Source organism: Pseudorca crassidens, chromosome X (genome assembly GCF_039906515.1).
Source record: "Pseudorca crassidens isolate mPseCra1 chromosome X, mPseCra1.hap1, whole genome shotgun sequence".
NCBI classification, from domain to species: Eukaryota; Metazoa; Chordata; class Mammalia; order Artiodactyla; family Delphinidae; genus Pseudorca; species Pseudorca crassidens.
In genome coordinates this window covers 5,110,454-5,132,750 of record NC_090317.1, presented here as the reverse complement: position 1 = coordinate 5,132,750, position 22,297 = coordinate 5,110,454, and positions in this window count along the sequence as shown.

Here is a 22,297-nt window from a genome sequence, read left to right as displayed (position 1 = left end):
TGATTGGACCCTTGCAACAGTCCTATGGGGTGAGAATGTTTACTGTCCCCATTTTCAAGTTAAGGCCACTGAGGCTCACAGCTAACAAGTGGCAGAACAGAGATGCGTCCAGCCTGCTGATGCCAGTCTGGCGTCCTCTCCTGGGCACTAGGCTGCCTTCTGTGTGGTCAGGGCTGGCTTCATCAATGCTCTCCTAATAGTCAGAAACGCTCCAGGGAGCTTTTATGCTTGCCACCCTCTGAAGGGTTGTGGGTTTTCTTTTGCAGTAGAATAGCTCCCCCCTCTTTCTGTCTCTGTGTGTGTGTGTGTGTGTGTGTGTGTGTCTCAATTCTTAGATCAACAGCTAAATCTGGCCCAGGGCAGTACAGCATAGTGAATGCCATTTTTCTTTAGGCGCTGGGGTTTCCAGTGTCGTCACCCCTGACTAACCCTTCACCGCAGGCAAGATTCTGGCCCAGAAGCCAGGTTGAGGCTGTCCGTGGTGGTGACAGTGGGTGAGGCTCCTTGGGGGGTGGTGGGGGGTGGCCTGGAGCCCAGCCCCCTTCCAGGGCAGCTCTGGAGCTGGCTCCTCCAATAAGCTTCGGAAAAACCAGCTTCCCTGGCCATCAATCTTCCCAAACTTGCGAGTGCAGTTGTCATCTAGGGGATCTGGGCAGGGCTTCCTGTTTGCAGCCATTGTCAGGGGCACACGAGGCTGCATGGAAGGGGGAGCTCCTCTCGTGTCGCAGATCCCAGGTCCTCAGTCGCACAGGCACCCAGTTCCTGAGGACCTGGGAGGAGCAGCCGATCCTTCCCCACCCTCCTCCAGCCCGTTATCAGCCTAGCAGTTTGTATACTTAATAGTATGACTAAGTGACAATTACATAACTCTCCCGCCTGAAGTTGAGATGGAAAGTGTTGTGGCTGGGAGATTTTTGTTTCTTACTTTCCAAGCTTGCCAGGACAGACACATGTTAGAGCTCTCACTCTGCTTCGTGAATAAAACAGGATACTTCGCCAAATTCAGAGCACACCTTCTGTCATGTACTTGGACGTCAGGTGGTCCCCTCCCCCGCCCCCCCGAAGTCATCAGCACACCAGCCCTGACCCAGGGGGAGAGGAAGACCCTGAACTCAGCAACTGGCTTCACGGCTCCTGAATTCCCCTGCAGTGAGGGCAGAGAACACACTTCCTCCGATGACAGGCAACCTGAATGCTGATAACAGGGTCTTCCTGCCCACTTGGCTTCCAGCCGTCTCCTTGGGCGCCAAGCAGGCAGTGCAGCCCGGGCTGTTGGGTGGTGCCCGTAGCCCCCAGCTGGCTCCGCCCCCTCTCCTGCCAGCCAGGGGCCAGGGGGCCAAGTCAGACGCTCCTCTGCCCGCTGACAAGCATATTTCTAAGAGCCTGGGGGAGCTCTGCCACGAGAAAGTTGTGTGGCTTTGGACAAAATCCGTCACCCCCCCCTTGCCCCCATCTGCTGTCTGTTAAAGGGAGGAAGCACGGAGCTCGCAGGCTCCTATAGAATAACAAGGAGACCCGATGGCCGCGTGGACGCCAATCTGCATCTCCTGGCTCCAAGCTGTAACGCTCCGTATTGCTTAGTTCCATCTCCGTAAACCCGGAGCTGAGACGTGAGCGTTCTTGTACGCTAAGGTCAACCCTCGTTGTGATTCTTCGTTGCGTGTCTCTGCCTCTAGAGGTTGGGGGTCATTGCCCACATCCATCTGGCTTTGCCAAGTTTGGGCTCCAGCAAAAGTCCTCTGCCAGCCACTCTCCCTCAGCTTGGGAAACAAGTTACGTTGGAGCGGACATTTCATCTCCATGCATGTGCCTTATTAACTCTGAAATCCTCGACGTTGGGCATCAGGGTGAAGCCCTTTCAGCAAAGCGCTGGAGAGGACCTTTCCCTTTCTGCACCCTCAGCCCCTCTTTGCAAAGGGTCCAGCGCACACAGGTCAGCCATCCAGCCCTGGGGGCAGGTTGCAGGTGTGAAGCCTCCTCCCAGAGGTGACAATGGAGGCCAGCACAGCCCTCCCATGGGACGGGGCACTCACGGCTCCAACCCAGATCCCCTTTCCTTGCTGCTGGAAGGCCTCAGGCTCCCTCTGGAAACACTGAGCTCCGTCATGAGGATGGAACTTGGCGTGAGGAGTGTGCTGCATTTTTCCTGGCTGCAGGCGAAGGGTGCAAGGTACTGTTAAAGGCTAGGGTAGGTGTGGGTGAGAACAGAAAAGAAGACGACATGATTCTGTAGAGAGGTGGACATGTCTGCGAAACCTCAGTACAGATAAACTAGGGGTTCATTAAGGGGTGCTGTCAAGATGAGGTTTGACCAGTTCTTATGGGGGCCAGAGATGGTTTCAGTTCCTGAGTCCACAGAAGGCAGACCTGGGCCTGCAAACCGCTGCCCCCGCCTGGCCCACACTGTTCTGTTTCCTGCAGAGAGACCTCGAGGTGTCCATGGCCTGCAGAGCCCCATCCCCTGGGTCTAGAGAAAAGTCAACAGGGGCTCACGGATAAAGGAGTTCTGAAGCCCAAGCAGTTGAAAACCGTGCCTATTCTATCCTCACCTTGGAGAATCCCAACGCACGGAGCACAGAAAAGGCCCTGAGAAGTCCTGCAGTTGAACTTTGAAGAATGCAGCATTTCTCACGTGTAACTGAGTCGGAACATTTTGGTGGGTCACCCCTACTAACGAGGTGTCCATGGAGCGTGATGTGGGAAACGGTGGACACCAGTTGCACGGGAGCAGGAAGAGCCTTGAGCTCGGAGTCAAGAGACTTGCTGGGCGGCCTGGAGCGAGTCCTTCTCCTGCCTGGGCCTCGGTTGGAGCTCACAGCTCTGAGAGTCTCAGCTAAAGAGGGAAAGGAAGGAGACAGTCGGCTGTGGAGCGGGCGTGGGAGTCCAGAGTACCTGGTCCCAGGCCTGACCGCCACTTCCGTGTTCTCTGACCCCCGGACAGGCCCTTTGTCTTCTCTGGGCCTCGGCCTCCTCTCTGAGAAATGAGGGATGAGCTGGCTGGGTGCTATCTGTGGGTCCTCTGCTCTTGCCGGGGGTCATGCATTGGAGAGGACTTGTGCTGGCCTGGTGGCTGGAGGACCTTGGCTCAGGGCACTGTGTGTGGTTTGGGACAAGCTTTACTCCACATCCACTTCCAGACAGGAACCATGGCTCTCTCGACCTATAACTTCCCAAGTGCTTCTGGGGCTGTGGTTTGAAGGAGGGCCCCTGCCTGGTTCCCGTCGATTCCCATGGAGGTGCAGAGCCCCAGGTAGGGCCTCTTGCGTGGGCTATGACCACATTGTTTTGTCCCCTGAAAATGCACATGTCCTAACCCCAAGTACCTCAGAATGTGACCTTATTTAGAAATAGCGTCATTGCAGATGTAATTAGTTAAGATGAGGTCATACAGGAATACGGTGGGTCCATAATCCGATATGAATGGCGTTCTTATATAAAGGGGAAATTTGGAAACATCATACTACAGAAGAATGTCGTGTGAACATGAAGGTGGGCATTGGGGTGATGTTTCTACAAGCCAAGGAAAGCCACAGATTGCTAGAAAACCATGAGAAGCTAGGAGAAAATCATGGAACAGATTCTCCCTCACAGTCTTCAGAGGAATCAACTCTGCCAACATGTTAATCTCAGACTTCCAGCTTCTAGAAGTGCGAGACAATACATTTCTGCTGTTTAAGCCATTCGGTCTGTGGTACTTTCTTATGGCAGCCACAGCAAACTAATTCACCTACGTTCCCATCTCCTGCCTCTGACTTCTCCCTGCCACTTAGGCTCAGTGGATGGTGTGAGAACTGTGTCCAGGCCATACTTCCCACACCATCAGGCCAGGAAAGTTTGGCTAAGAGACTTTTTCTATCAGTCAAGTGCAGCTGGCCTGACCAGCCGGAGGCTGACTTGTTCTCCTTTAGATAGTGCAGGATTGAGAGCCTAAACAATGCTCAATGTTTTGACCCATGAATTCTATCTCTTGGATTCTGTCCTGGGAAATTCACTTGTGTACAGGAAAGTTTCACACCCAGAGAGATCCACCTCGGTATAAAATCAAGAAGAACCGGCAACCAACCGAGTACCTACAAATGAGAGTGGGTAAGACAATTAAGCTCTTGGGACTTCCCTGGTGGCAGAGTGGTTAAGACTCCGTGCTCCCAATGCAGGGGGCCCGGGTTCGATCCCTGGTCGGGGAACTAGATCCCGCATGCATGCCGCGTGCCGCAACTAAGACCCGGCACAGCCAAATAAATAAATAGTTTTTAAAAAGACAATAAAGCTCTACCCACTTAATTGGAAGAATATTATCTTAGCTTGCATTCCCCCCAGAAAGAGAGTCTGACACAAGTTTCTTTTGAGAAGTGGTCCCAGGGGATAGGAGGGAGGACCGGAAAGAATGAAACAAGGTGTGTTACTGCATTGGTCACTGCTGTGGGCAACTGCGGCTCAGACCAGCTGGGGACATTCCAAAGACCCAATAGAATGTGTCTTGAATTGTCTTCCCAAGACATGGAAGAGATGAATATTTATCTGTTTATCAAAGAATGCCCCAGTGAGTGTTGACTCGTTTCCAGATTTGTACACGTGCTGAGAGTGGTTAAGCAGACTGCCATGGTAAATTAGCTCTGGGACAGAAAGTAGGGGATGTCTGGTGCAGCTGAGGCGAACGCAGGCCACTACAAAGGAGCAAAAACGTGGGAGGAGAGGACACGAGGGTAATAGATGGCCAACACAGGTACGTAGGCACTATAAGTGATATTTACAACAAAGACGTGATGACACAGAAAATGCTTCCGCCAGCGTGTTAGTGAAGAGAAAAGGGTATGCCCTTGAATGTTCAGTGCGATCACATGTGCATATAAAAATCCAAAACCTGTGCTTAGAAAAAAGACAGGAAGGAAATACGATGAGAAGTTTACGGTTGATCGCCTCTGGGGTGTGAGATCATTTCTGGTTCTTACTTTGTAATTTTCTTCTTTGCATCCTTCTGTATTTCCTAACTTTTCTTTAACGGGTATTGCTTTTCAAAGGAGAAAATCACTACAGCAGCAGTCCTCACTCATGAGCAGGCAGCAGGATGACTTGAAGGGCTTGGGAACTCACCCTGGGCCGAAGGCAGCTTCATGGGCGTGGACCTGTGCTTGGTCGAATGCTCTGCTGGTACCTTCCTGAAATTCTCACGGATCTTTGAAGTAGAGGTCCATCATTTACATTTTGCGCTCAGCCCCACCAATGATGTAGCCAGTCCTGGGTGGGCCCTAATCCTAGAATCTCTGCTTCAGTCCGTTTGGGGCTGGAGCAGGGCCTAAGAACTTGCATGTCTAAGGAGCTCTAGGTAATGCTATTACTACTGGTTTGCCAACCGCACTTTGAGGACCACTGTATTAGAATACTAAAAAAGATTGCATTGACTAAATAGCCCCCAGGTGCATTTAAGAATGTGTTTACCGACCATTAACCACTTTGGAATAGAGAAAATATATTGAAGATCAATCAGAAATGAAGACACAGCAGCTCCCAAATGAGGATGCACGTCAATGAGAAATCCCAGCCTGTGGTGAAAGGACAATGGGGGCCCCCGGACGGCCTGCCTGGCACATGGCTTACCATTGGCCCAGGGAGGCGGGGGACCGGGAGTACATATCTACTTTCTGCAACACCAGTTAGAAACTGCAGGAGAGCCTGTGGCATCCCCAGTGAGCTGCAGCCCGGAAAAGGGAACCCTGCCCATCATTTGGTTTTACTGTCCCAGATGCTGCTAGAAGTCTATCTCTGGCATTGCCCAAAAGGAGGGTCCTGGCAGCAAGAGGAAAGTGCAGGACACAGATGCGAGAGGGCCTGTCCCCACTCCACTCCCTGGCCCGCTCCCCCCTCACCCATCCCTCCCAGACTTGAGTCTGGTGAGATGGAAGCCTGAGCAACTCTCCTCTGCTCTGCCTGTTTTCCCCATGGGGGGATCACGCAAAGGTGAAGGTGACACCATCAGTAACGTGAGCCAGGCTGCCTCCTAGCCAGTGCCGCTGTCACAAGCTGGACAACCGTCAGTGCTAATCCAAGCAGCTGGGAAGTGAGCCCTCCCAGGTCAATGCTAATACCTTCCGGTGTTAGTCAAACAGGTCTTGTAAGGGCCAGTGAAGAAATTCACTTTGCCACGCTGGCCACCACGCCAGTGGGCTAATTGGGTGTAGCTTGTGCCTGCTATCGAATCAGGCCTCTTGGGCCCATAAATCAGGGTCAATGATCTCAGCCAACAAGGAGAGTGAGGTGCTGGCAGCCGGGAGCCTCAGGCGCTGCGGTGATGTGGCACTAACCCAACTGGGTGAACTTTGGCAAAGGCCCTTGCCCTCTCTGAGGCTCAGTGCCAGGCCTCAGAGAACAGGTGTACAAGACCCCCTTGGTCGAGGCAGAACGAGGCTGCCCAGCCATGGCAGTGGCTGCCCCTGGAGACATTCTGGCTGAAGATGGAGGTCAATGCCCAGACGTGGTACTAGAGAGGGCATCACTGCTGGGGCAGGGGGCTACCAGAGAACCCCGAGGCCTGACCAGCACCAGGCTTCCAGGGGAGCTGGTGACGGATCTCGAGTCCAGCCAGATTCAGAGCAGCCCCTTCCTGCCCCGGTGCTGGATGACCCGGGAATCTACCCTCCAGTCTTGGTGGTCCCTTCCCCCTGCAGCTCAGAGAGCAGAGGGCCCAGAGCCCAGCAGGCCAGGGCCCGGTCCTCGTGCTACCACATCTTTGCTGGGGGACCATGGACAAGCCGTTCCCCCATGAGCCCCCTCTGTCACATAGGTATTGGAATGGGAGTCCCCCATACCCACAGGGACCATTCTACGAGTCAAATGAGACCATCGGTGTGGACCCCTGTGCAGAGCGCCTGGCTCATGGTAAGGTTTTAAGAGCCCACTCCTTTCTGTATGAGTTTCCTGTGACTGCTGTAACGAATTGCCCCCAACTGGTGGCTTAAAACAGCACACATGTATGCTCTTACTGTGCCAGAGGTCAGGAGACTGAAATGGGTGTCAGCGGGCTAAAATCAGGGTGTCAGCAGGCTGCGTGCCTCTTGGAGGCTCTACGGGAGTCCGATTCCTGCCGCTTCCAGCCTCTGGAGGCGGCCACATCCCTTGACTCCCGGCCCTTCCTCACATCACTCGAGCCTCTGGCTTCCTTTGTCACGTGTCTTAATTCTTCCTCTGACCTTCTTGTAAGGACCCTTATGATTACATTTGGGGTCCACCCAGATAATCCAGGAAATCTCCCCATCTCAAGATCCTTGATATCATCGCATCTGCAAAGTTCCTTTTGCTGTGGAAGGTAACACGTTCCCAGGTTCTGGAAATTAGGGTGCTGACATCTTTGGGGGACCATTGTTCTGCTGACCACGTCTCCTCTTCCGCTGTCCAGGGCCCTCAGAATTACAGTGGGACTCCCTTTCCTGGCCAGGCCAGTCAGTCAGAAGCCAACTCAGGGGTGTCAGAGCCAGGAGGGCCCTTAGAAACCACCCATTGCCTCCAGCCCTGTCTATTCCGCCTCCATGAAGGCAGAGACACCAGCTGGTCAAGTTCGCTGCCAAACATGACCCCGAACACGTCCCCTGCCCCAGCACGGAGCCTACAGACTTGGCCCTTGGTCCATCTGTGTTGGTTGTACGTTGTGGGATGAACTTGTAGACACTACAGGTAGACGCCTCATGATCCCCCGAATCCACTTTTCCCCCTTTAACAAGGGGAGCAACAGTTTTACTTATTTCTTTTTAACAAGTTCCTAAGATGTGTTGACTGAGGCCAGAGGAGAGAGTGGATTTGCTCACAAGCACGCAGGGACGGAGCTGGCATTGAACCCGAGTGAGCAGTGTCCCAGGTCAAGTTGCACTTCCCATTGGCCCCTTGGGAGCAGGTCTGGGACCTGACCAAGGGGACTTGGAAACCGCTCTGGAGAAGGCCCTGTCCCCTGAGGAAAAGGGCTCAGGGCAGCTCGCCAAGGAGCCCCCCCTACCTCCCAGCAGCCCCCGCCTACAGGCTGCACGTCCCTGCCCCAACTCCAACCCCTCTAATGGGTTCTGAGGTCCCAGGACAAGTTCATTTCTCCCCTGGGGCTGCTCACACCCAGACTGTCCTGCTCACGTTAGCCTGAACCCAGGGGGCAGGTTTCAGCGACTCGGCATTTCCAAGAGGGCCCAGCAAGGACACATTTACACACACGAACACACGCATATCACATATACTCACGTTCACATACTCTCACACACTTGCGCACGCACAGACACACGTGCACACAAGGCCACAGGCCTCTCGCATGGGCCAGAGTCACGGCTGCCTGCCCTCCCCTCACCCCAGAGCTGCAGTCGCTGCGTCATCTGGCTCCACCCTGGGCCCCGTTCCTGGCATCCAGGCCAGTGGCAGTGGGAGTGAGGCAGGGTGAGCAAAGATGAAAGCCTGGACTCCGGTGCCTTCCCATTAGGAACACCGTCCCATCTAGCAGTCCCAGGACAGGACTTTCCATGTCTTTCTGAAAGGGCAACTCAGAGTCTCGGCCTGTGGGATGAATGGGACACTGCGGGTCTGTTCAGACTTGGCTTCCGTTCCCAGTGGGGAGTCTTTTGACTGGATGGCCAGGAGCAGAGAGGTCTGGGGTACCCGAGAGGGAAGGGGGGTCGACGTGCACATGCCGTGTGCGTGCGTTTGTGTGGGCGTTCCTTGAGCCTGTTTCTGGATGTGGGTGCATCTGTGGGTGGGCACATAAATGCTTCTCTGGTGTGCAGGTGTGTGCATGTGCGCCTGTAGATTTCACGCAGTGCGTGTGTGTGTGTGCACACGTGCGTGCACGTGTTCACATGCATGCATGTGCCCATGTGCACATGTGTCTGCGTGTGTGCCTGTGTTACTCAGCTCAGCCAGGCTGCTTATAACGAAATACCATAGACAGGGGCTTAAACAGAAGACATTTATTTCTCACGGTTCTGGAGGCTGGAAGTCCAAGAACAAGGCACTGGCAGATTTGGTTCCTGGTCGTCACCTCTCTTCCTGGCTTATAGATAGATGCCTTCCCACACTGTGTCCTTGCACAGTGGAGAGAGCACGCTGGGCTCTCTTCTTCTCACGAGGACATTAGTCCTATCAGGGAAGCTCAACCTTCACGACCTCATCTAAACCTAATCACCTCCCAAAGTCCCCACGTCCTAATGCCATCGCACTGGGGGTTAGGGCTTCAACGTAAACATCTGAGAGGGGCCACAAACATTCAGTCCACAGTGGTGCCTGTGTGCATGTGTGTGTGCCTGCCTGATGCCCACGTCTGCCTATGTCTGTGTGTGTGTACACGTGTGCATGTGTATGTGCCAGACAGTTGGCAGCTCTGCTGGGCAGCCTCCACCGCTGCCCCCTCTAGCCTTCGGAGTGAGATCGCCTCCTGCCTTCTCCAGATAGAGATCTGGAGCTGTGCGCTCGTCCAGCCCTAATCACAAGCCTACGGTCTCCCCCCTCGTGTGGCTGCGGGCATGGTGAACACAGGCAAGGCCAAAGGCGTCCCAGAGCCCCCTGGGGGCTTCCGTGCCCTTTCCGTCTCCACGCTCATCACCCTCTCTGCCTCTCCTCCTGGTAAATCCCTATTTCTCCTTTCAAGCCCAGTCCCATGCCCCCTCCTGGGGAGCCTTGCTGGCCTGGCAGCTTGCACCCCAGAAGGCTTAGTCACTCCCTCGCCTGAGTCCCCACAGTGCTTTTCAAACATCACTCTTACAGCTCTTGCCAAGTGGTACTTTAGATATTTCTGTCTCCACAGCTACCGAGGCAGGGCCTGATGCTGAGTTGCTTCGTCATGCTCACCACCCATTTGCTGAGTAACTGAGAGAATTATTGCCCCATGGAGACCCAGGGGCCATGCCCAGGGGAACACACTTACAAGCCCCTGAGGACACAGAGTCATGGGAGGCGGGGCCAGGGCGACACACTGAGCCATGATCTCTTCATCAAAGCCGCTGCCCCACCCTGGACTGATGGGGACACCAAGGCCCAGAGGGACAGCACCTGACCAGAGTCTCTCCAATTCAGGGTGAACCCGTGTCCCGTGTGGCATAAGAAAGGCCATCCCACAAGCCCTGTCTCACTGCCAGGGAGCTGAGGCTTGGGGAGCTGACTTTCCTGCCAGACACGTGGGCAGCCAACGGACAGACAAGCCAGGTCTGAGGTTCTGGAAATGCCGCCACAGCTCAGGGCGCCACGGCCACGAAGGAGATGAGGCTAAGGTGTTACCCTGGCAGTGAGCGCTGGTTTCTCCAAAGGGAATCGTAAAGAAAGAGCCGCATAGCATATTGCTCGTGCCGGGCAGGAGCCTCCCTGCACCCCTGGCTGCAGGCCCTGTGAACGTGGTGAGCCTTCAAACTGCTCCTTTCAGCGGACACAGGGACGTCTAAATCCCCACAGCTGGACAGGGACCCGAGGCAGAGCCTGGCCAGAAACGGCGAGGCGGCGGTGAGGGCGGGGGAAGGAGTCTTCGGAGGTTTCATTACTTTTTGCTTTGTGATGAGTGGCTCTGAGCCCACGCATTTCTTGAATACATAATAGGGAGCTGGGCAAGACCGCAGAAATAAATTGTATTAACACACAATCACTGCAGTCTCAGACAGGGCCTTCTTTCCCTGGGTCGGGTCAATTAGCAGAATAATGCCAGGCAGGTTTTCGTTTTAAAGGGTTTAATTAAAGTTTGGGTACAAGGAACATACAAGCCACCAATCTGTCTTTCAAGGCATGTATTGTCTGGAAACTGATTGTAACTTATGCGTATTTCTAGAAGTGTAATTCCTTGGAAGAAATTGAAGGCATCCTTCTCCACCTCCCCCTACCGGCCCCGCCCTGCCCCTCCCGCCAGAACTTAGCAGGGCCTTGCAGTTCAGGGGGTTCTGGGGTCCCTTTGGGAGAGACCGTAGCCCTTGGGATCTAATATGCACTCAGACTGATGCTGGGAGCCCACCTGGCCTTCTTCCTTCACTCAGAAAGCTGGAGGCCACGGAGGCCGCTCTCCACACCCTGCGACCGGCCCATGCTGTCTGGGGTGGCAAGGGACAGCCCCTCTGCAGAAACAGGCCAGCCCGCGGCGGACCCTGTGGGTCAGGACAGGCCTAGAAGGGGCAATGCTCCCGATCTAGCTGGCTGGGAGTCTCCTGTAGCCGGACGATCCGTCAGGAAGGACCAGCTGGATGTTTGCCACCTGCTGGGCGCTGGGTGGGCCGGGCATCCAGACAGGGTCAGCTCCTAAGGACCTTAGAGTACAGCCTGGGTTGGAACACTAGCTCCTGGTGCCAAGCCCCGCTGGGCACTGTGTGGCCTTGCATCACTGTTTTCTTATCTGTACAGTGGCAACAGCAAGAAACTTCCTCCAGGGCTGCTGTGGGGATTCCAGAAGGTGGCGAGCGGGGGAGTCTCAGCCCCGGCCGGAGGGAGGCCGGCCAGCTTTCGTCCTGCTGTACCCTTTGCATCTGCGGCTTCTGGCCACCATCCCCTGCAGAATGCTGGTTGCCCCGGGATGCCCCCCAGGGCCAGCACTGTCCACAGTGGGGAGGACGGCTCTGCAGAGTGGGAGCGAGCACCCCGCCCCTAGAGCTGTGATGGGACCAGGGCAGGGGGACACAGAGGGGCGCGAGGCTGGCGTGGCCTCCCGTCCCGGGGCAGCAGGCAGCCGGAGCCGACCCAGGGTGGCCCAGGGGACAGGCCCTGGCGCACCTGGAGCCCTGAGCAGGCTGGTCTCAGTCCCCGGGGGCCTATGGGAGGGACAGGCAGGGCCCTTCCTGTCGGCCAGCCGCCCCGCCCCCGCAAGCTGCTGACAGGTGGAAAGACCAGGCCCATAGGGGCCAGGGCTGTGGCCAAAGTCACCTGCAAGTCAGGGCCACCACGCGGCCCCCGTGTCCCGGGCCAGGGCCTCGGCAGGGCCTCCCCAGGTGCCCGTGGGCTCCGGAAGCTTCGGCAGGCAGCCCCATCGCCAGCAGTAGCTGTTCTAACACTGGGGCCCGGTGGGGTTTTTCTCCTCGGAGACTCTGTCGGCCGGGTCTGGGCAACTCTGGTCACCTGCTGCAGGTGGCTTCGGCCGAGCACACAGTCCCTAAAGGGACAGGGTGCGTCTCAGAAGCCGCGCCCTGGCCCCGCTTTGGTCCTGGTGCTGGCTGATGGGCTTTCCCAGGGGTGCCCGCCCCGCGGCACAGAGACGGCTGGGTTCCTGTCCCCGCAAGGCGGAGCAGGACACGGTGACACAGCCTGCAGAGGCGGCCTCTCCTCCCCACGGGCTCCCACCTGGCCATCCACAGAGGGCCAGCGGGAGTGGCAGCCGCGGGGCAGAGGACAGGCTTGCGGGCGTGAGACGCCCCCAGGGCAAGCATGAGGATGGAGGCGAGAGAGCAGAGAGAGGCCAGCCTGGCAGGAGCCCTGGGCCCCCCGGGGCCGGCAACTGAGGCCCCCAGAGGAGCCCCACTCCGGGCAGCGAGGGACCCGAAGGACCAGGCACGGGGCTCCAGGGATCCAGAGAGGTTGGACTGAACCAGAAACCCCGCTGTGGGAACCTGGTGGCCATGGTGACAAGGGAGAAGGTGAGGGTGGGCGAGGGGACCGTCACTCCGTTGGGCTCCCAGCACGGGCTCCCCCGCCCTCCCTCTCCCCTCCGCGCCAGGGTTGGGGCTGAGGATACAGTTTCATAGTTTCCAGCCCTTCTTTCCTCCACCCCAAAATAAAAAGGTGGAATCTGAGAGCCTAAAGAATTCCTTGGATTCCTCCCCTGCCAAATTTAGCCCTGGAATGGGCTGGACTCCTCATGATGGAGCTGCTGAGATTGTCTGGGTAATGACAACAGGCCATCATTTCCGGGAGGGGCTGGCTTTCTGGCCCCAAACCGTAGGATTTAGCAGAGCAAAAGGAGGCCTGTGTGCTGGGGTCTGGGGCCTGCCTGTTAGCAGCCCCCTGAGTGGGGAGGAAGGCTGATGGGTCTGGTCATAGGGCTGGGGGCAGGGCTTCGTGCTCCTGGTGGACCTTGGACAGCAGGGCAAGCTGCTGGGAGAATGAAATCCATGCAGCAGCAAAGGGAACCAGTACTTTAGAGGGAGGGGGCTGTCCCAGAGTTCCAGATTCCTCTGGGAAATTCTGGGAAGACCGGCTCAGCTGGCGTGAGCCAAGCCCCCACTCTGCAGAAAGGCAGAGGCACAGACACCTCAGTACGGGGCAGAGAGGCACGAGAAGGTGATGGGGAGCCACTTGGCCTTGAGGATGTCCTCTCCACTCTGTGCCACGGGGTCTCTATTCAAATGGGACTGCCAACCGGACCTTCCTCACAGGGCAGTCGTCAGGATGACCTCAGACAACCTGGCAAGTGCGAAGCAAGGGAAGACGACAATGGCTGTGATCCCTACAGGCACAAGCAGCAGCAGCGGGCACCCCCTCTCTGCAGAGCCAGGGCTGGAAGCCCACCCTGCCACCCAGACAGCCTCGCCCTCCCGCCCCTTTTTGACACTCTTTGGTGCCCTCCGAGCTCTCTTACGCTGGGGATAGTCAACACCAGGTCCTCTTCCCTTCAAAACCCTCCAAAGCAGTATGGCACGGTGCAAATAAAAATGACCATGGAGGGCTTCCCTGGTGGCGCAGTGGTTAGGAATCCGCCTGCCAATGCAGGGGACATGGGTTCGATCCCTGGTGCGGGAAGATCCCACACGCCACGGAGCAATGAAGCCCGTGTGCCACAACTACTGAGCCTGTGCTCTAGAGCCCACGAGCCACAACTACTGAGCCGCGAGCCATAACCACTGAGCCCGCATGCCACAACTACTGAAACCCACATGCCTAGAGCCCATGATCCGCAACAAGAGAAGCCACTGCAGTGAGAAGCCCGCGCACCACAACGAAGAGTAGCCCCCGCTCGCCACAACTAGAAAAAGTCCGTGCGCAACAACGAAGACCGCACGCAGCAATAAAGACCGAACACAGCCAAAAATAAATAAATAAATATATATTTTAAAAACATGACCGTGGGGGCCCAATGAAGTGGAGTCTGCTCCCAGCTTGGTCACTTACTAGCCAAGTGACATTGGGCAAGTCACATTCCCACCCATTCTAAGTCTCAGCTTCCTTACCTGTAGCATGCAAGCTTCTTGCACACGGGAGGGGCCCAGAGTTGGTTGTTTCCCCCTACATGCTAAACACACCCACATCCACAGCACCCGCCACTGAGGCAGGTCACTCTCTCCTCAGTCCCAGCCCAAAAGGCCCACCCTTCGGGTCCCCGTAACCCTGTCCCACTCCCAAGTGTCAGGAACTCCGGGGCTGAACCTGGCCCTGCCGGCAAGCACGGATGCCAAGGGAAGGTTGATAAATGGTCTTGGTTGTACAGGGCTTGGCCTTCTCTTGACCTCGCCAAAGAGAGGTCAGCTTTGTCACCTGGTTTGCCAAGAGGAAGCCAATGCAGGACCTTGTCATTGGCCGAGTTCATTGGATGAATGAGGTAGGACGTGAGGGATCCAATGCCCCAGCTGCCTCATTCTAACGACACTGTCTTGACTGCGGCGATCCCCAGCCCTTTCAGAACTACTGTAGAACTTCATAGTCTTTGAAACATAACCCTCTTGGAATTCTTTGTTCCTCTTCTTTCTTCCCTGCAGGATGAAAGGGCAATGATGAGGCGGATCTTGTCATCACTTCACCTCCGATGCCCAGCGCCCAAGTTAAGAGTCAACGGATGAATGGATGAATGGAATGGGCGAGCGGTGTCTGGTAATCTGTCGAGAACTGTGCACACCTGAGGGAGCCCAGCGGGCCAAAGGCCGGAACAAGAGCTCAGGCTTCTAAACTGTTCTTCCTGAGACAGCCCAGCACAGGATGCCTCCCTGGAGTGCCTCGGCTGGGCGAGCTCTTCCTTCTAAATTCGGTGTGGGTCAGGGCTGCCTGCCAGGGTGTCTCCTGCATTCCCCGTGATCAGAGTCGAGGCCCGAGGATGCGCCACCCTGGGGCCCAGAAGCAGAGTGAGGGCACATGGCAGCAGCACACTGGCGGCTTCTGCTCTGAGGAAAAGCTGCTACCAGGGCAAGGGCAGCACACGTTTGTACTGCTTCCTGGAATCCTGGCATTTTTCTTTCAGAATAATGGGGGAGTGTGCGCTCCCTGTGAGGGGCAGACAGGGGAACAGTGTTGCTGTGCAGCCCCCTCCCCAGACAACGCAAGAGGACACGCCTGCCATCCTTGTTCAGCTGTTCGAGGTGACCTGTGCCTGGGGTCAGATGACAGAAGGCAAGGGAGGGAGGACAGGATGGAAGAATCTTAGAGGCTGCGTCTCCTGAAGTTCTTTCTTTCTTTCTTTCTTTCTTTTTTTTTTCATCTTTATTGGAGTATAATTGCTTTACAGTGGTGTGTTAGTTTCTGCTTTATAACAAAGTGAATCAGCTATATGTATACATATGTTCCCATATCTCCTCCCTCTTGCATCTCCCTGCCTCCCACCCTCCCTATCCCACCCCTCTAGGTGGTCACAAAGCACCGAGCTGATCTCCTGTGCTATGTGGCTGCTTCCCACTAGCTATCTACCTTACGTTTGGTAGTGTATATATGTCCATGACTCTCTCTCAGTTTGTCACAGCTTACCCTTCCCCCTCCCCATATCCTCAAGTCCATTCTCTAGTAGGTCTGTGTCTTTATTCCCGTCTTACCCCTAGGTTCTTCATGACATTTTTTTCCCCTTAGATTCCATATATATGTGTTAGCATACGGTATTTGTTTTTCTCTTTCTGACTTACTTCACTCTGTATGACAGACTCCGGGTCCATCCACCTCACTACAAATAGCTCAATTTCGTCTCTTTTTATGCCGAGTGATTCCTCCCAAGTTCGATTGGTCTCAGCACTACCATCCCTTGCCTCTAGAATGGCGAGCCCTACTTTGGGGTTTTGTTTATTTGTTTTCCACAAGTGTGCAAACAAGCCGTGCTTAGCCACCAGCCGTCTACAGCCAGCTCCTGAGACCCAGCTCCAGAAAGAGTCCTCAACAGAGCTCTCTGGAACGCCTCTCTCATCATACAGATGGGGTCGCTGAGGCCAGAGAGGGGGCAGGCCGCTTCTGAGGTTGCCAGGACAGGCCCGATCCGAGGGCCGTCCCCTCATCAGCCCCCAGCCCAAGCCTGAGCTGAACTCAGTCCTCGTCAGAGCCCGAGGCCTGCATGGAAGGCACTTTGGGGCATTTCCCTGAAACATGCCCACTTGGGATATGTGTAGCCCACAGTCCTAGCTTGAGGTTCAGGCGCAAGGCTGTTGGAACGGCTCATGAGCAGTGCTGGACGTGGCGGGGTATTGCGGCTCCACAGCCCAACCAGGCAGGAGGTCTGCACGTGCCCCACCACGGGCCTGAGCACACCTGGCCGGGAGATACCACATGGAGACACTGCCAAACAAATAAGGCCCTGGAGGCTGGGCCCAGGCACGTGCCAAGTTTCTGCTGCCTTTGTAGGAGCATCTCCTGTCGGTGGAGAAATCCTGGGGAAAGGGTGCATAACAGCCCTGCTGGGCTGAGACTGTGGCTGGCCTGGGGCTTTGGCCCCAAAGCCTGACCTGAAAGCCAGAGGGCTGCTGCCCTGAGACCTGTTACTTTCGTTCGGCAGGCTGCTTCGAGCGGTCACTGCACCCCATGAACTTGGCTATCCCACCTTGGTCACTGGCTAGCCGCCTGCCCTCATCAGTTGAAATTCCACCTCAAGACTGCAGCATCAACCCTGCCTGTGTTTCCAGCCTGCTGGCCTGTCCTGCAAATCTGGGGCCTGCCAGTCCCCCAGAATCCCATGAGCCAATTCCTTGATATATGTTTAGAGCCTACAGGCTCGGTTTCTCTGGACAGCCCTGCCGGCTACAATGAGTAACTGGAGAGTGCTTGGGATGGTGTGTGGGATAGAAGTCAGCCTACACTAGGGTTGGTTGGATAAACACCAGCGGCTGGACCAGGACAGGAGCTGGAGAGTGACGGTGCATGGTCCCCGAGCCCCACGCATCTGCCCACAACCCTCCACTCATCCCCAAGGAAGCTCACGTGCCCAGCAGAGTTCTCCAATTAAGTAGGGAGTGAAGGGAACTTCCCGAATCTCAGGAAATGCTTTCCGAAGCAAACCTGGTCAACAGAAGACTGTGATTCCACCAGATACTCTGCAAAGGTATTTCACGGTACCTTATATTTGGGGAACACTCTATCTCCCTCCTGCAATTCAAAGCCTCCGTTACCTGCTGGCGACTCTGAGAAGTCGTACTGGAAAGAGAGCCATTTAACGTTGTTTAAACCAGTATCTCCTGCACTTGTTTGATTTCAGAATCCTTTTCTCTTAGAACAGCTATTCTATTCACATCTGGTAAAACTCGTGTCCCACAGAGCACGTTGCTAAAAATATTGAACTTGGTGTCCTTTAACAGCCTTTCAGCTTCAGCAGGTTAGTATTTTTTAAATTTCTATTAGACTCATAAACCTGGTCGGGTCTCTATTATAGTAATTGTCATTCATTCATCGGGATATGGGGGGATGGTAGCACTGGCTTCTGGCTGAGTGCAAATATCTGTGGCCACAGCACCCTTGGCAGTGGCCCAGGGGCTTGGGAACAGCAACCATTTGACTGTCTGGATTTTATAGTCTGACAGCCGATGAGTTGTGTCGTGAGGTACAGGCTCACTGCAGGCTGTGTCCTCCAGGAAAGGTTTACAGCAGGGATTCTGGGCTGCCTGGGGATGGTAGATTTTTTTCAAAGACCTGAGAAAAGTTTTGGAACTTCTCCCCAGAAGAGCACACGGAAGCACACGTGCACGCGTACATCTGCACACAAGATATCCTGCATCCAAATCCAGGGGCCTCATGAATAACCTGGAGCCCTTCCTGGGCTTCCTAGGGGCGTCTGGGCTTGGCTTGAGAACCCCTGGAATAGTCTTGGCCTCCTGGATGGGGCTCATCTCCAAAAACCTTTGACTGCCCTCCCCCCAACAGAAGTCTGGAGACTTCTTTCTTGTCTAGGTGGGAGGTGAGGGGGCAGGAGACTCAACCCCTGCCCTTCAGAGCTGACACATGGGCCCAGAGATGGGCTGGGGCTAAATTCAGAAAGCAACGGGAATTATACGAGGGCATGGCGCAAGAGGGCCGGTCCGGGGCTTCTGCTGAGGGGCTCGAGAAGGGTCGGTATTAATCACAAAGATAGCTTCTTAGAGGTGGGGCTTTGAGCTGCGATTTGAAGAATGTGGGTTGTGGCTTAGGGAGATCTAAGACCAGTTGTTGCCCGCTCGAGGAACAGCTCAGGCAAAGGCTGGGGGGATGGGAAAAGGGGGACATTTGGGAGAGCGGTAGGGGCAGGAAGAAGGAGGACCCCATAGGGGTCAAGACGAGGGTAAGCGAGAGCTCACAGCAACTCAGGCCTCAAATGGCGGGCCTTTTCGTTCAGCAGACACCCCATGGCCCTACTCTACGCAAAGTCCCCGCCGGCCTGGCAGGCAGGTGGGGCAGGGCGTGCCCTCCATCCACTGGATCCCTCTGGAATCCCCCACGGCAGCTGCCCTGAACCTTCACCACCAGCCTCCCCCGGCCCGCCCGGACTCCGCCAGCAGCGGCTCGGCTTGGACTTTGCAGAGGAGACCGGAGTTGGCCTACTCGAGGCTTCCATGCCCTCGCCACTTCAAAGCCACCGCACCCACCCTCGCCTCCCTTCCTTCTTTCTCTTCAACCTCAGAGGGAAAAGGGCTGCTCCTTCCCCTGTGGGTGGGGACCCCTTCCTCTGGGTCCTGAACCCCATCCTGCCCTGTCTTCTTCAGGGCTTCACTTCTTCTAGAAAGAATGCATGGCTCCAGCTGCCCTGCTTCTCACCCAAACCACCTTGCTCCTAAGGCTGAAACATCCAGCAACCTTGGATGCATCCCCAACCCCTCTACCCCTGAAAAAGCACTCCCCTCAAAGCAGCAGCCCTTTCTCCTGATGAAACTTCTACTCATGCTGCAGGTATCACAATTTAAGGAAGCCCCCTAAGCCTCCCTGCCAGATTACTTAAGGCTGCTGTGATCTCCCGCACTCCCGCCGTACTGGGTACAGCCCCTGAACGGGACACGTGACAGCAGGTACGTAAATGTCCTGTGTTTGTCTCCCAGCCAGTCTGGAAGCGCAGTGAGGGCAGGCATGTGCTTGCTCTTAGCCTGTACTCCTCAGAAAGTCGAAACTGAGACAAAGCCTTATGTGCGAGTATTCTGGGGAGAGAGTGACTCCAGGCAACAGAAGTGAAGGGCAGGGGAGCCACGCAGGGATGGAAGGAAAGTCCATATTGGAGCGTGTTGATTGAGTTGTGGCCGCCGTGAAAGGCGACTGGCTTCTTGAATTTGTGGCACTGTCTAAGCGCCGTATGAAATGCATCTCAAGATCATCTACGGTGGAAGAAAAAGGGGAGCAGTTATTTCAGGGGGTGTTAACTCCCCAAACACCAGGGTGCACATGCGTGGGTACTGAGCTCCCACGGTGACTCATCTCTTGGCACCAGAGAAGCCCAAGGAAGGAGGGGAGAAGCAGGTATCATAGGCAGATGAGGCGCTGGCAGGTTGCACCAGTGTGAAGGTGGTCAGAAGCTTCACAGAACCAGTCACCACAGCAGTGGCTGGAATAAGAGATGGGCGAGGCCAAGAGAATCGAAGTGGGGCGTGAAAGGCGTCTGATGCAGCCTTCTCCTTGAACCACTCAGATTGCCTCATATCCTCCGTTACACCCAGCTCCCACATTACCAGATGGGGCTTCCATTTTTTCGAAACATTCAAAATCCGAGACCACTCTACTCAGAGGCCCCTTCGGGGTGCTGGTCAGCTGCAATCTCTGCAGAGATTTAATGCAAGAGGGTTTGTGGGAAAATGACAGTCCCCAGTGCCACAGGTGATGCCTGGGCCGTAATTGCTCGTCCCCTTCGCCCTCCTGCACCCTCTGTTCCTTTGACTGCTCTGTGCTGCTTGCTTTGTGAAGCAACTCAGACCTGTACCGCCCAGGAGTCTAGCCCGTAGCTGCCTTGACCTCAGTGGGCCATGGTTCCTGCAATTGCCCGTTCACACCTTTATTACTGGACACAGAAGCACCAAGCAAACACCTCCATCGAATTCCTTGGGCTGCAAACACATTCCTCCCCGCCACCACTGTATGACAGCAGCCCTAACCCCTCCTTTCTTTTCCTGCTGGCTTGCTTGCACGAGAAACCCACACTGACAAGATGGTCAATGCAGCTTCAAGTTCAATGGAACACTTACTGTGACCCCTGGGGGAGACATTCAGTCCCATCAAACCAGAACTTATCTGCCTGAGACTAAGGCTTCAGGAACAGGAAGCACAAATTCCACAAATGGGTCACTGGGAGTGATGGTGAGAAGGCCCACTCCTCTGTCTGTCCAGCCCTTGGTTTCCAGATCTGTGGGTTCTAGCTATTGGGGACCATATATCAGCCGTTGGATCCATGTACTTACTGTGTCCTGGAGGACAGTGCCTCGACCCCCGTGTTTTGTCCCCATGCTGACATCTTAGATAAGCCTTTAACAGGCTATTCTATCAGGCACGCTACTATGAGTGATTGACTACACGGTCATCCCAGTGAGCCCATTGCTGCACTTTCTTTGCCATGAACATGATTTTCCAAGCATGTTCCCTCCAGACCTCTAGCCAACTGGTATGTTACTTCGCCAAGGCTGCCATAACAAAGTGGCTTAAAGGGCAGAAATGTATTGTCTCCAGGTTCTGGAGACTTGAAGTCCAAAATCAAGGAGTGAGCAGGGTTGGTTCTTCCTGAGGGCCTCTTTCCTTGGCTTCAAGATGGCCGTCTCTCCCTGTGTCTCTTCATCCCATCTTCCCTCTATGCGTGTCTCTGTGTGCAGAGTTCCCCTTTTTATAAGGACACCAGTCATATTGGATTAGGGCCCATCCTACTCCAGTTTGACCTCATCTTAACTAATTACATCTGCAATGACCCTATTTCCAAATAAGGTCATAATCTGAGGTACCAGGGTTAGGACTTCAACATATGAATTTGGAAGGTGGATAAAATTCAATCCATGACCACAAGCTATGTCAATCGCTACCGTCCAGGGGTCTGACCTTTATAAACTACTTCTCCCTCCACATCAAGTTGATGACCAACTCTGCCACTTGCAACTCCACCCATTAGGAGTATTTCCCTTTACCACTCCTCTTTATGTCATCACCGAGTAGGGTTGGAATGAAGCAAGAGTCTACTTCTTTTTCAGCTTTCACGAATACGTTGTGCCAAGCCATCTGACAACCAGGCCCAAATTATTTTATCCTCCATCAGCAGGTCATTGGGAAACTCCATAAAGCTGTAGGTCCGAGCTGATGGAAAGGTGTGGTCAACACAACAGATGTAGATGGCACAGGAATCTGGGCCACCTGTCTGTGCCATTTACTTGAGTCTGTGGACCTTCTTGGATCCAAAGTCCAATTATAATAGTTTTCATCATACAAAGGATATACTTGCCTGACCTTATAACTTATTGGATCTAAAAATACCTAGCTCATGAAGGGCAACTGCAGGCTTATAGTTACTTGGGGTTCCATGGTCAAACACTAAGTCTCTACCAAGGCCCAATAGCACTTGAAGAGCCCTTTTATAAAAGGAGAAAAATCCTCTGCCACAGAAATCATGACCTTTCTCCAAAACCTTAGGAGTCTGTACTTAGGTGTCTCTGCTATTAGAGCTTGCCAAGGACTCCACCCAGCATTCTCATCCACCCCAGATACCTCTAGCACCATCAGACCTGAGTCATTAGGCCCAAGAGGTAGAGAAGTTCAAACTTCAGCCTCAGCCCACTGCAGAGCCCTCCCTCGTTCTAAATTCCACTCAAAACTGGCAACCTCTGAACAATCCAATAAATATCTTAGAGAAAAATTCCCAACTGCATTCTCTGCAGCTTCCAAAATCCAAAAAGACCCATTAAGTGTTGTGTCTCTTTTTTAGTGTGGGTGATTCAAGGTAAAAATAATTTGTCCTTTGTCTTTTTCATGGCATGTTTTAGATGATTAGAACCCTAAAAATTTCTCTGACATGGCAGGCCCATGCATCTTCTTGGGTTCTACCTCCCACCCTCTTATTTGCATGTGTCTCACAAGGACATCTGAGGTACTTGTCACTTGATGCTCACCAGGTCCAATTAGCCTGATGTCAGCAATTTCATCAACATGGTGGACCAGTATGATGCTCTGTGAAATGTCAAGATCAAGGCCCCTACAGACTACGCTGGGACAGAGCTGAGAGCAGAGATTCGCCCAACCGTGGGGTAAATAGTGAATATGTACTGCTGGCCTCCTT